General features: G+C 49.0%; 1 pseudogene; it reads right to left on the bottom strand.

Annotated features, from left to right (window-relative positions):
- Window positions 1-856: 856 nt before the first annotated feature.
- On the bottom strand, window positions 857-10,506 carry LOC136142198 (nuclear RNA export factor 2-like; annotated as a pseudogene).
- Window positions 10,507-11,265: the final 759 nt, after the last annotated feature.

Genomic DNA, 11,265 nt, shown 5'->3' with positions numbered 1-11,265 from the left:
TGAGCATTCACGTACAATAATTTGATTTGGCGCCTCTTTCAATTCTTTCAGGTATACACCTAGGAGTGGAGTAGCTGGGTCATATGGTACTTCTGTGTTTAATTTTGTGAGGAACCAACAAACTGTTCTCCACAGCAGTGAAACCATTTGTATCCCCACCAACAATGTACAGAAGTTCCAATTTCTCCACATCCTCACCAAAGTTCATCTTGTTATGTTCCTTAAAAAAAAAGCTATAGGCAATGTAGTAGGTGTGAAGTGGCATCCTATTGTGGCTTTATTTTGCGTTTACCTAACAACTAATAGATTTTCCTCTGATCATTGCTTTTGCTTTGTCACACAGGTTTTGGTATGCTGTGTTTCCATTTTCAATTGTCTACATGTATTTTTAAATTTCCCAACTTGACACATGATATATGTAAACCCATCTAGCTGGGACATAAAGGAGTTTTGATGCATGCACTTTAAATCCCATTGTTATCCCATTTTTGTGCAGAAACTTCATGTTTTATAAATGGAAAAAAAGTGTATAAAAAACCCACTTGTTTGGGTTAGAAGGTGCCTCCTCCTTGGGGACAAAGGCAGGGACATTGAGGCCTGGACCTACTGGCTCGTGATTGGGGCAGGGAAGAGCAATGGAGGACACAAAACATACAGCTTGCAACAGCACTCTTTATTATGAAACCAAACAGCAATCGTGAGTGGGGAAAAGACACAGAACAGCTGACCCTTCAGGTGGCTATGTTACCTGGCCTACAACGTAACTTTGGCTTCCAACCCCAGGCATGGGCATGGCCTGAGGCTGGAGAGAAAAGATGATGTGGATGAAGACAAAGATGACATCCAAGCACTCCTTTTAGGGGATTTCTTTGAAGGCCTCCTCTGGGATCTTGCCCTCTGTCTGGAGAGGAGTCGGAATGTCAGAAGAGCCTGCTCCCTGAGTTCCATTCCCAGGCCACTGGCCTCCACCTTCTTGGCCTCCCTGAAGGCCCAGAAACATTCATCTTTAACCCACTTGATTCCCAGACCTCACCTTGAGCATACTGCAGACCTGACCAGCTCTGGTGTAGTTCCATTCGTTGTCATGAAGGCACCTGCAGTGGGAGAACAACAGGTGATCTCCATTAGTACCACAGTAGAGTCACGCTGACCATGCAATGCCACCGCTAAATCTATGCCACTTTCTTGCTGGGACGCATGTACCAGTATGAACACTATGTGTAATGATGAAGAAAGACCCAGTGAAAAGCAAACCATCTATCACTAGCATTCATGCCCACTAGAATTCAAAACAGAAAAGTAGAGCTGTTCAAAAGAGCAAGGGAATTCAATATATACTGATCAAGAAAGATGTTCAAGAAAATAACAAATGGAAAATTCTAAAGTACAAGTCTCCAACCATCTTTTATTGAGATATAATGCACACACCATTTTAAAGTATACAAATCAGTGCTTTTTAGTACATTCACACGATTGTGCAACCACCACAACTATCTAATTCCAAAGTAATTTTACCACCTCAAAAAGAAGCTCCTTAACCATTAGTGATCACTCCCTATTCCTCCCCTTCCCCCAGACCCTGGCAACCACTAATCTGCTTTTGGTCCCTGTGGATTTGCCGATTCTGGACACTTCATACAATATTTGACTTTTTGTGACTGGCTTCTTTCACTTAGCATCATGTTTTCAAGGTTCATCCATGTTATGATGTGTATCAGAACAGTATTCTTTTTTATGACTGAATAATATTCTACTATATGGATGTACCAAGATTTATTCATCCATTCATCAGCTACAGGACATTTGGGTTGTTTCCACTTTTCGGCTATTATCAATAATGCTGCTATGAACGTTCCTGAACAAATTTTGGAGTGAACATATGTTTTCATTTCTCCTGGTGGGATACTTAGGAGTGGGATTACTGGGTCATATGGTAACTCCGTGTTTAACATTTCGGGGAAGTGCCAAACTGTTTTCCCAAACCACTGCTCCCTTTTATATTCCCATCAGTAACACATGAGAATTCCAATGTCTCCACATCCTCACCAACACTTGTTATCATTTGTTTCACTGATTAAAGCCATCTTAGTGGGCGTGACCTGGTAACTCACTGTGGTTTCAATTTGCATTTCCTTGATGACTAACGATGTTGAGAAGTTTCTCATTTCCTTCTTGGCCATTTATATGTCTTCTTTGGAGAAATGTCCATTCAGAGCCTGTCCCCATTTTTAAAAAATTGGGGTGCTTGCCTTTGTATTGTTGAGTTGCAAGAGTTCTTCACATATTCTTGCCAGATATGTGATATGCAAATATTTTCTCCCATTCTGTTGGTGGGCTTTTCACCTTTTTGATACTGTGCTTTGATGCTCAAAAGGTTTTAGTTTTGATGAAGTCAACAATTTATCTACTTTTTTTCTTTGGTTCCTTGTGCTCTTGGTGTCATATGTAAGAAATGATTGCCTAATTTGTGAAGACTTACACCTACGTTTCCTTCCCAGATTTTTATAGTCTTAGCTCTTACTTTTAGATCTTTGATCCATTTTCAGGCTATGTTTGTACATGGAGTGTGAGTCAGGGGTCAAAATTCTTTGGTTTGCATGCGGATACCCACTTGTCCCAGCACCATTTGTTGAAAACACTATTATTTTCCCATCAGATATTTTCAGCACTCTGTCAGGTTGATAATCAGTTGACCATAAATGTGAAGGTTTATCTGTGGACTCTCAGTTCTATTCCACTGATTCATACACTGTCCACAGGCCAGTACCACGTAGTCTTTATTACTGTGGCTTTGTAGCAAGTTTTGAAATTGGGATGTGTGAGTCTTCTAACTTTGTTCTTCTCTTTCGAGATTGTTTTGGTGCACTTTCATAGGAAGTTTAGGATAACCTTGTCAATTGTTGCAAAGAAGGATTCTGATAGGGGCTGCATTGAACCTAGTTTGTTCTGGGTAGTACTGCCAATGTAATAATATTGCCTTCCAACCCATGAAAATGGAGTGTCTTTCCATTTATTTAGGTCTTCTTTATTTTTTTCAACAGCATTTTACAGACTTGGGAGTATGAGATTTGCACTTCTTTTGTTACATTTGTATCAAAGCATTGTACTATTTTGGTGCCATGGTAACTGGGCTTGCTTTCTTAATTTCATTTTTGGGTTGTTCATTGCAAGTACATGGAAATACAAATAAGTTTTGTATATTGGTCTTGTATCCTGCAACTTTGGTGAACTTGGTTATCAGCTCTAGTAGGGTGTTTTGTTGGTTGGTTGGTTGGTTGGTGTGTGTGTGGATTGTCCTGGATTTTCCATACACAAGATAATGTCACTGAGCATTATACCATCTCGAAAACCCTTTACACATATAATAGTATGACACCTTTTTCATGGGCTCACTTTTATTTTTTGGAAGCAAAATATTCAAAAAGCTATTTTTCCAAACTGCTTTCGAGTTTCCATGATTCACTCCCCCACACATTCCCATGCACACCCAGCACTCACTTCTGAGACCACTCGAATTTCATCCCAGACAGGGTGGAGAAAGCCTGCACCATTTCCTGCTGCCCCTGGGAGAAGGAGGGTGTAGGCATTGGGATGGAGAACGCACTCTTGAGTCTCACTGGGGCTGGCATCCCTCACAAACAGTTCGTCATTCACAATGCATAGACTGGAGGAAAAATGGGCCCTCAGACATGGACACGTGGACCACCCCACTCCCCAAACAACGATCCTGCTCCCACTGCCACTCAGCAACTAGTTTCCTTCCATACCCCTGCTGTGTCTGTATCCCAGGTTCCATTACTGGTACCTCTGCCCCTCCCCACAGAGCCCACCTTTGGAGAGACTGTCTACCACCTTCACTCGATTTATAGGTTTATCCCCAACCCACGGGCAATTTCGCATTTACCCTTTACCACAGCCCAAGGAGTGGACGGTCTGATCGCCATTCTCAGAAGAAGACACTGAGTCACAGAGACGTCATGTGGCTTGACTAAGGTCACACAGCGAGTGAGTGTTGGCTCAAGGAGAGAACCCATAGGTCGATTCCAGAGCCCATGAAGACTCACACTTCCAGATCTCATGTTCTTCTTAACCACTAGGCTACACTGCTCCTGGGATCCCCCTGCTGGCTTTCCACAATACTGAGTAAACCTAAGATCTGCACCACCACATTCCCACGCCCCTGAGCACAGGCGGGGATGGGCATTCCCGCCCACAACAGGACTCTCACCTGCAGTCGTGGGCAGGGGTAGCGATGAAGGTCTGGGTGAAGGAACGCACACAGCCCTGAGAACTTCCTTCCACTTCAACAGCAAACAAACAACAGCACCCCTTACAGCTGCATGTGCTGTACACGCTCACACGGCGGTCCCCAGTCAGGGTGTGACTGGACACTCATGCTGAGAGGGCAGTTGTTCACGGGGGCCAGGGTGTCGGGAATGGGGAGGGCAACTGTAGGAGCAGTCTGCGCCCAGTGACAGGGCCCCTGACGACCACTACACAAGTTCACGGGATGCATTTTTCACAGCCGCCCAAGAGGTGGATACTACTACCTCATTTTGCAAATGAGGAAACTGAGAGGTTCAGTAACGGCCCAAGTTCTCAGAGTAAGGATCTGGGATGAGAGCCACCAAATTCCACAGCCTGTGTCCCCACACCTGTCTGCCCTGCACACCCTGGGCAGGGGGAGGGAGCAGTGAAGCATCTGGGGAGGGGGGTCGACACACACTCACCTTCCTTGAACACCCTGTTGACAGAGAAGCAGAGCATCATCTACTAAAAGGGAAAAGCCCAGGCACCCAGTCACCACCTCCACCTCCTACCCACCTGCGGCTTCCTGGGCCCGCCCGAGGGAGGAAGCAGGCGGTCACTGTCTGGAACCACGTGTCCACCACGAAGGAGCTGAAGTCATGCTGAGTCTTGGGCAACACACAGAGGGTGTGCACAATGAAACATTTTGTGTGCTTCAGCAGCTGGACCCGCAGGTCTGTGAGGGGAGGGGAAGCAAACATAGGTCAGTGGCTGCCACTCCCTGGCCTCTATGATTGATCCCTTCACCAACCTTTCCCACCCAGTCTTCCCATCACACACTCATGGGGGTCCTTGAACTTCTTTAAATTCCTGCTGTCCTTGAAGTACTTGCACAAGGTGCTTCTAGGAGACAAAGAGGAAGAGTGGGTGGTGGGCGTATGTAGGAGCTTACCTGTGTCTGCTGGGGAGCCACATGGGCCGGGAGCAGAGTCTCGGCTGTGATGCTCACATGGCTGCATCCTTGGAGTGGAAGAGAATCGTCAGGGAGAAGCAGGCCTCCTCATGATAAGCACCAAGGAGATGCTGTCGGTCTCCACAGTCATGGATCAAGTAATACCTGAGGGGGAGTAATGAGGACAGTCGATCTCTGTGGTCTGGACCTCAAATGAGACTTGAGAAGTCTGATGAGCAGACCTGTGCTTAGGTGGCCGCAACTGTCCTACCCCTCCTCCCCTTGCTCAGACTCCCAAGGGTACTTACAGCTGCAGGAATTGCAGGATTAGACTCTTCAGTGTCTCAGATCCTTTATAGCTTTCCTGGAATCAAAAGGCATTTGAGATTGTGTGGCTGATAAAGCCTCTCCTGCAACTCGCTAAATGTTGTTTGATACTCTTCGTCACCTTGCAGGGCTATATTACCTAGGGAGTGTCAACGTCAATGTTAATTGGTGAGGGTAACTCTTGCCCATCCTGGAGAAGGAAAGAGGAAATCAGGAGTGGAGACCAGGGGAGTGTCTCTGGATTACCGGGGAAAAAGATGGGTTCAGGAGGGTGAGTGTCAGAGGTCAGGTGTGAGGGTGAGTGTCAGAGGTCAGGTGTGAAAGGGCCCGGGAAATTCCATGGGAGAGCTTACAGTGGATGTCTTCATCATGAGGTCTTGGAAGTCTCTAGTGTTATATGCAACTTGTGTGTGTGTGTGTGTGTGTGTGTGTGTGTGTGTGTGTGTGTGTATTTATGGGTATTTTTCCAACAACTATATCAATGTCATTTTCAGGAGTCCATGTCCCCCAAAATGGTTAATGGTTAAGGTTCTGATGCTAATATGTGATCTAGGCAAGACCCAAAGGGCTTGAGGGCAGGTGCAGAGATCACCGACATTAGTAAGAGACAATGATTTTCGTAGGCACTTACCAGGCATAATAATTTCGGGAAACATTCTCTGATGGCCCTGTCCAAAACCAAAAATAGAGAACAGGTGGTTGATAGTTCAAGGTTGCAATGCTTCCTTTGAGTTAAAACAGTAATATCATAAACAGAGATCAGTGTGTTCTGGCCAATCCAGCAGCACCCTTTGCCCACCTCTGCTCCTGATTTTAAGGGTTTTCAGTCCACTTGCCTGTTGAGCACTGAGCATCTGTCATCTTACTGTCTGAAAGGCACTGTCTCCTCATCTCTCTCAGTACCTTCACTTTAATATTCCTTCCCTCCCTCCCTTCCTCTCCTTCGCCTAGGTAGCTCCCATCCAGACTACTCGGACTCCCTTCTCCAGTGCCACAGGGACCAGCATTTCAAACCCATGCTGCAGGGCTTCCTTCTCCTCCCTTCCTTCCTCCAGGACCCCACTGAAGGCTGTGGGGAGAAGAGGGGATGGAGTGGGAGCCCGGGGCTCTGCTACCTCACTGGGGGTCCAGCACTCTGGCAGGACCCGGACACCCCCCAGGGATGGCCCAGGATGCTGGGCCCGCGAGGTGAGTGAGGTGGGGCTCAGGGAGGGAGATGGAGGGGATGAAGACAGAAAGGGAGTGAAGGTAGGAAGGGAGAGATGAGAGAGACATAGGGGCACAGAGAAAAGGGAGAGAGAGACAACAAAGGGAAGGGAAAGAAGCTCTCCCGTGGTCAGGGTCAGGGAAGAAGAGAGAAGAAAGGGGAAACGGCACACTTGTTGTGGCTCTTCACCTGCCCCAGAATTGCCCAGACACACCAGGTAGGAATGGGAAGTATGCACATGTTGGGCTGGGGGCCCACTGGATGCTGGCTGAAACTTTGTCACCTGTGTGAGCTCAGCCAGACTTGGGCATGGGAAACCGAGCAGCCATGGGGGCAGATCTTCCTCAGAAGGAGGAAAGGGTCAGGTCCCAGCTCAGTATGGGGCTGAGGATCCGTGGCCCCCTCTGATGATCACCGTCTTCTCTCCCGATGACCCCTGCACCTCTCTGAGTTGGTTCTTTATCTGAGGAATCATATCTGTCTCAGGCTGCCCAGGGCTCCTGTAAAGGACCAGGCGGGATGATGTGACGTGTGCAGGGAGGGATGAGAAGTGCCACTGAGAGGCCTGTCCTTCTGTCCCCTCTACCACCTCTGCCCTCTGCCTTCCACTCCTGCCTCAGAAGCCCTCTGGTCACTGGCGGGGGCCCACAACTGGCCCCTTGACTCAGGAAGCCCTGCTTTTTCCCAAGGAGGGTCCAGCTCCTGGCACTGGGCCAACAGAATGGATGTCATGACAGCAGCCACCCATGGCCTCAGCCCTCAGCATGGCACAGGAAAGCCCACATGTCAACCTGGGGGAGGAGGGGCGATCCATTTGGAGGAAGGGGAAGAGGGCCCCTCTCAGAACGGGGGAGGCAAACCTCATTTCAGCATGAAGAAGGAAGGCTTCTCTCAGCAAGAGGCCCTGGACTGGAGGACCCTTCTCAGTCCAGAGTGCCAGCATCTGAATCAAGGCTGGTCGCTCCTGGTCCTGGTGAGGAGGAGAAGCCCTGCTTCCTGGGGCACACTCTTGGGAGGCCTTGCAGGAATATAGCTGGGCGCAGAGAGCTGGAAACAGACCCCAGAGCGCCTGCAGAGGTGAGCAGGTCAGGGGAAGGAAACTCCTCACCGGTGATAGGCACAGAGAAAGCAGAAGGTGGGGCCTGTGATCCTCCCAGAAGACCAGGGCTGTCACCTTTGGCAAAGGGGCACTGTCACAGATAGTCTAGGCTCCCATGGGTGAAGGTCACCAAGAAGGGTGACAGGGTGTTCACACTGACCTTACATAGGTGGACTGGTCTGGGAAGGTGTCACACAATGGGTTCCCTTGCAGCCACAGCTCTTCAAGCTTCAGCCCTTGCATCTTGCTCAACTCCCACACAGACGTCAGCTGAGAAATATGGGGCAGAAGTGGGAAAAGGAATCCCAGGGAAAGAGGGACATCCGGATCCCTGCACCCCCAGAACCCTCCCTCCCACACAGGTACCTTCACCTGCCTCCTGTCATCACTCTGATGGCCACTAACATGCCCCCCCCAACTCTCAACCCAACTTTGACCTGGCTCCCTCTTCTCACCTCATTTTTGGAGAGGTTCAGGATCTTGACCGTGGGGGCCATCTGTGTAATGTCAGACAGGCCATCCAGCTGATATAGTTTGTTGCTGCTCAAGTTCAAGGACAACAGCTTTGGGGCAAGAAGAGGTAGAGTGAAGGTTACTATCTAGGACCTTGGAGACAAATCTGCCCTCCACCCCATCGCTTCCACCCCCTACCCTAATACCAGCACTGGACCTACAGCCTCACCTCAGGGAAATTCTTTTCGATGACCTGCAGGGTGGCAGCCATGCAGCTTCTTCGATTCACAAATATATTAATATCATAGCACACCAAGTCTTCAGGAAGGAGAGGGGAGGGAATAGGATGGCTGAGTGGGGTGTGGGGCCAGCACCACCCCTCCCCACGTCACCATCCCTAAGTCGCCCTCCGGGAAGACCCCTCTGCCCTCGCCCGCCCTAGAATTACTGCTGTCAGCCGTACCTGGGTCAAGGCAGAGCCTCTGGAGGTCAAGAGCTTGCTTGGAGACATCAAATCCTTTGCTCAAGGTCAGCTGCAGAGAGAGAGATGGAGAGAGCCGCTCTGAGGCTGTGGTGGTGGCAGGGAAATCGGGGGCGAGGGGGACGGGGGTCTGGAGGAAGGAGAGTTGGGTCTGACCACTGGCACACTACTCGCCGTGAGTCTCCATTACCTTTAGCTGCTCCATTTCTTCTGGCTTCAACTTATCCCGCACAGAGTAGGGAACAGCGGAGGGGCTGACAAAGACAGGTATCTGCAGGAAGAAGAGGTGGGGGAAGCACCAGGAACTCTAGTTCCAAAGAAGACAACCAGCCCCTGGCCTGTACTCCTTCCTCAGGACGAGGTACACGTAACGCCCTCGACACACCTTTCGGCTCCCCTCATCACGAATCTTGTAGCTGACATCCATCAGTGCAGAGGCAGTGCTAGCTTCCTGGACAAATAACCGAGCCCCACTTTGCATAAAGTGGAACTACAGGGCTTGAATGCAACAGCAATAGTATCAGAAGAAAACGGACCCTGCAGAACCAGGTCTCTCTCTCCCCCTTCCCTATGCCCATGCGTCTGGCTTCAGCATTCTTTCTTATGTCCACTGCAGTGAAAGGGACGCTGCAATGGCTCTGGACTGAGTTCATTAGCCATGTTTTGTCATACTTTATCCCATAAGGAATCTAAGGATGAAAAGAAGCGATGGGAGAGAGGACAGACAACAGGGAATTTAGGCTGCAGGAGGAACCTTTTCCTGTTCTTTTCCGGCCTCCTACTGAGCTTGAAAGGGCTTCTAAAGAAGGTTCCACTGGCATGATTTCTTATGGGTGAGCATAATATGGATTTCCTAAATACTCTTTCTCTCCAGTCAAACTCTCTTCCACATAATCAGGGTGTCAGAGATGATCTTCCTTTTATAAATTTCCAGGAGATCCTACCCAGCGCACACACTGCTTGCCCCTCAGACAAGGTCTCCAGAGGCTCGACCCTCTGTCTCCCACACTCAGCTTGCCAAACTGAGACCTCCAGTGTGGAGTTGCTCCATATCCTTGGCAGTAGTTTCCACCTTTGCTTTGAGACAGGCTCCTCCGTTCTCCTCACGGTCAGCCTGTTCCCTTTACATTGCTTCTCTGAACCTGCCCTTAGATGAACAAGACTGTTAACTCCTGGTAATAAAAAGGACAGATTACAAACTGTCCCCAGGGAAAGAAACCAGCATCTCTACATGAGACCAACACAACTCCCCCTGCCTTTTCTCTCCTGCACATTCCATACATTTTTCAGGATACTTACTGTGACCCTGAACCAGCTGCCTGGGGTTCCATCTTGTGTGTTCTCCCCCATTTCTCTCTCCAGAGGTTTTCTGTTTCTCCACACAGTAGTATGCATGTGGCCTTCACTGTGCCATTTCACTCCTCTCTTGTTGCCTCGGATGGTACAGGGAGAGCTGCAGGGGGCATGTGGAGAGAAGGACGGTGAGTGGCCATAAGTACTAAGAAAGTCTTCTGTACGCCCTCGTCTCTTTGACACCAGCTCTACAATTAGGATTGCTCAACCATTATTTCACTTCTAGCATGCTTCAGTTTTGCAGTGAGAGAAGAAAAACAAGTCCACAGAGCGTGAGAGAGGTGCATAGTCCCAGGGGCTGCTGTGCACAAACCCTGCTGCCTGGCCACTTACTGTCTTACTTCGGGGTCCTCCTGGACATCCTCCTTCACGACGTTTCCATCATCCTCCTTGAGCTGTGAGGGCTGAGGCTCACATCTATCATGTTCATAATGAGGGCACCTCTCGCCAGAATTACCTGGGAAATAACTCCAACCTTTCTTTCTTCCTTGAGGTGATCTACCACCATCACCGTATTCTGAAAAGAGGAACAAAAATACAAGTTTGCAGACACATCTGTGGTCCACTTACCACGTACCATGTCTTAGGCTAACAGCATGGTAGGGCAGGCAAAGTGCCAACCTGGCCTAAGGGACCAGTCCCACAAGCCTCAGAAACGACACTCTTCTGCCTGTCCAGAGAAGACAGCCTTATCTGACAGATGGCACTATCAGGGGAAGAATCGAGGAGGAGCAGGATGAGGAAGAGGACAACATGGAGGACAAAGAGGGAGAAGAAGGAGGAGGGAGGAGAGGACAACTGCGCTGAAACTTTTAAAACAGTGGAGCAGGACTGATAAAGAACCGAGGTGTATGCATCCATGGGTTAGACTGGACACCAGTCATATATATACCAGGAAGGCACCTGAATCTTGCCTTCTCTCAGGACTTTCCAGCAACCACACCAATACCTCTCTCGTGCTTCCCAAATCCAATGAGCCGCCAAACCGATTCCACTAACAACCAGCAAGCTAGCTGGACTTCCTTTGCCAGTGCACTTGGAGCTTTAATGTCAGGTGGCACTGATGTAACAGACTCCTGAACTGTCTCCCTCTCTCCAGCCTTGCCCTGAACAATACTCTGTTGGAAAGAGCCAGAGTGAGCTCT

Source organism: Phocoena phocoena, chromosome X, assembly GCF_963924675.1.
Source record: "Phocoena phocoena chromosome X, mPhoPho1.1, whole genome shotgun sequence".
Classification (NCBI taxonomy): domain Eukaryota; kingdom Metazoa; phylum Chordata; class Mammalia; order Artiodactyla; family Phocoenidae; genus Phocoena; species Phocoena phocoena.
Note: the sequence above shows the minus strand (reverse complement) of the source record. Positions and strands in the feature narration are given on the sequence as shown.